Source organism: Pan troglodytes, chromosome 1, assembly GCF_028858775.2.
Source record: "Pan troglodytes isolate AG18354 chromosome 1, NHGRI_mPanTro3-v2.0_pri, whole genome shotgun sequence".
NCBI classification, from domain to species: domain Eukaryota; kingdom Metazoa; phylum Chordata; class Mammalia; order Primates; family Hominidae; genus Pan; species Pan troglodytes.
Genome location: NC_072398.2, coordinates 66,126,634 through 66,130,197, shown reverse-complemented (window position 1 = coordinate 66,130,197; position 3,564 = coordinate 66,126,634). Strand labels below are relative to the sequence as shown.

The window sequence follows — 3,564 nt, the reverse complement described above, 5'->3', positions numbered from 1 at the left end:
TGCAGTGAGCCGAGATCACGCCATTGCACTCCAGCCTGGACCACAGAGCAAGACTCTATCAAAAAAAAAAAAAAAAGGATTTTACCTTTCATATAGAAATCTTCAATCCCATCTGAAACTGATTTTTGTGAAAGATTTGCTGTAGAAATCTAGTAGTTTTCAAAAATACATGAATTACCGAATTGTCCCAAGATCATTTGTTAGGTAGTTATCATTTTCCCCCAATAATTTACACAGCTTTGTGTTACAAGTAATCCTTTTGTTGGATTGGGCAAGTAAAAGAAGACTTTGTCTTTTCAAGTGAAATCAAAACATATTATTAGAAGAGAAAGGAATTAGATTGAGGAGAGAAATGGATACAAAAAAATAGAATGAATAAGACATACTATTTGATTGTTCAACAGGGTGACCATAGTTAATAATAATTTAACCATATATTTGAAAATAACTGAAAGAGTGTAATCGGATTGTTTGTAACACAAAGGATAAATGCTTGAGTGGATGGAACCCCTGTTCTCCATGATGTGATTATTTCACATTGCATGCCTATATCAAAACATCTCATGTACCCCACAAATATATACATCTATGTGCCCACAAATTAAAAATAATTTTTTTTTTTTTGAGACAGAGTCTTGCTCTGTTACCCAGGCTGGAGTGTGGTGGCATGGTCTCGGCTCACTGCAACCTCCGCCTCCCGGGTTTAAGCAATTCTCCTGCCTCATCCTCCCGAGTATCTGGGATTATAGGCACCCGCCACCACGCCGGGCTAATTTTTTCTCTTTTTAGTAGAGACGGGGTTTCTCCATGTTGTCCAGCCTGGTCTCAAACTTCTGATCTTGTGATCCACCCGCCTCAGCCTCCCAAAGTGCTGGGATTACAGGTGAAATTTTTTTTTTTAAAAGAGTGAAGAGACAAAAAGGCCATAAAATGCTACACTTTAAATAATCTATAATGGCTCATCGTCACTTTCAGTCTTTTTTTTTTTTTTTTTGAGACAGAGCCTCACTGGGTCACCCAGGCTGGAGTGCAGTGATGCGATCTCGTTTCACTGCAACCTCTGCCTCCTGGGTTCAAGCGATTCTCATGCCTCAGCCTCCTGAGTAGCTGGAATTACAGGCACACACTACCACGCCCGGCTAATTTTTGCATTTTCTTTTTTTTTTTATTGTTATACTTTAAGTTTTAGGGTACATGTGCACATTGTGCGGGTTAGTTACATATGTACACATGTGCCATGCTGGTGCGCTGCACCCACTAACTCGTCATCTAGCATTAGGTATATCTCCCAATGCTATCCCTCCCCCCTCCCCCCTCCCCACCACAGTCCCCAGAGTGTGATGTTCCCCTTCCTGTGTCCATGTGATCTCATCGTTCAATTCCCACCTATGAGTGAGAATATGCGGTGTTTGGTTTTCTGTTCTTGTGATAGTTTACTGAGAATGATGATTTCCAATTTCATCCATGTCCCTACAAAGGACATGAACTCATCATTTTTTATGGCTGCACAGTATTCCATGGTGTATATGTGCCACATTTTCTTAATCCAGTCTATCATTGTTGGACATTTGGGTTGGTTCCAAGTCTTTGCTATTGTGAATAGTGCTGCAATAAACATACGTGTGCATGTGTCTTTATAGTAGAATGATTTATAATCCTTTGGGTATGTACCCAGTAATGGGATGGCTGGGTCAAATGGTATTTCTAGTTCTAGATCCCTGAGGAATCGCCACACTGACTTCCACAATGGTTGAACTAGTTTACAGTCCCACCAACAGTGTAAAAGTGTTCCTATTTCTCCACATCCTCTCCAGCACCTGTTGTTTCCCGACTTTTTAATGATTGCCATTCTAACTGGTGTGAGATGGTATCTCATTGTGGTTTTGATTTGCATTTCTCTGATGGCCAGTGATGATGAGCATTTTTTCATGTGTTTTTTGGCTGCATAAATGTCTTCTTTTGAGAAGTGTCTGTTCATGTCCTTCGCCCACTTTTTGATGGGGTTGTTTGTTTTTTTCTTGTAAATTTGTTTGAGTTCATTGTAGATTCTGGATATTAGCCCTTTGTCAGATGAGTAGATTGCAAAAATTTTCTCCCATTCTGTAGGTTGCCTGTTCACTCTGATGGTAGTTTCTTTTGCTGTGCAGAAGCTCTTTAGTTTAATTAGATCCCATTTGTCAATTTTGTCTTTTGTTGCCATTGCTTTTGGTGTTTTAGACATGAAGTCCTTGCCCATGCCCATGTCCTGAATGGTAATGCCTAGGTTTTCTTCTAGGGTTTTTATGGTTTTAGGTCTAACGTTTAAGTCTTTAATCCATCTTGAATTGATTTTTGTATAAGGTGTAAGGAAGGGATCCAGTTTCAGCTTTCTACATATGGCTAGCCAGTTTTCCCAGCACCATTTATTAAATAGGGAATCCTTTCCCCATTGCTTGTTTTTCTCAGGTTTGTCAAAGATCAGATAGTTGTAGATATGCGGCATTATTTCTGAGGGCTCTGTTCTGTTCCATTGATCTATATCTCTGTTTTGGTACCAGTACCGTGCTGTTTTGGTTCCTGTAGCCTTGTAGTATAGTTTGAAGTCAGGTAGTGTGATGCCTCCAGCTTTGTTCTTTTGGCTTAGGATTGACTTGGCGATGCGGGCTCTTTTTTGGTTCCATATGAACTTTAAAGTAGTTTTTTCCAATTCTGTGAAGAAAGTCATTGGTAGCTTGATGGGAATGGCATTGAATCTGTAAATTACCTTGGGCAGTATGGCCATTTTCATGATATTGATTCTTCCTACCCATGAGCATGGAATGTTCTTCCATTTGAAAAATATGGAATGCTTCACGAATTTGCGTGTCATCCTTGTGCAGGGGCCATGCTAATCTTCTCTGTATCATTCCAATTTTAGTATATGTGCTGCCGAAGCGAGCACTAATTTTTGTATTTTCAGTAGAGACGAGATTTCATCATGTTGGCCCCAGGCTAGTCTCAAACTCCTGACCTCAAGTAATTTGCCTGCCTTGGCCTCCCAAAGTGCTGGATTACAGGCATGAGCCACTGTGCCCTGTTCATTTTCAGTTTCCTTTTTACAGAGAAGAATTTGTTCTAGAACAAACTGAACCTTTTTTGTGTGCTGCAACTAAAAACTAACAGAGAATTTATATTAGACAAAACAAGAACTTGTCCTTTTGTAGCTAATGTGTTGATGCATGGACTTAATTTTCATCCAAGTACTGATCAGATATTGGTTAAGCTTTTGCTGAAAGTGAACATATTATGAGTAAATTATCCAGATGAGTTACCTACTTTTTATCTAAAATGCCTAAGTACAACTTGCTATAGCGAAGCATGTGCCACACCATGGTTAGGAAAACCAGAGATATTCTGTTTTGAAAGATTTCTAAGTTGATAGAAACTGTGACTTCTATTAGTGGTTCTTTTAATAATTGTCTCACAAACAGCTCAGATCTGATATCCACTTGAAACAGTAAATCACTTTTTTAAGCAAGATTTTTTACATGATAGAGGTGGTTTTATGACAAAGCAGTATATTATGAGCCAATAGCCATAGTATAG

The 3,564-nt window shown here is 39.1% G+C and overlaps 1 non-coding gene across 1 annotated transcript; it reads right to left on the bottom strand.

The window, feature by feature from the left end:
- Positions 1-2,813: 2,813 nt before the first annotated feature.
- On the bottom strand, positions 2,814-2,920 carry LOC112206957 (U6 spliceosomal RNA). Its single transcript, XR_002941429.1, has one exon. It is a non-coding gene; the product is annotated as a U6 spliceosomal RNA (small nuclear RNA).
- Between the last annotated feature and the right edge of the window lie 644 nt (positions 2,921-3,564).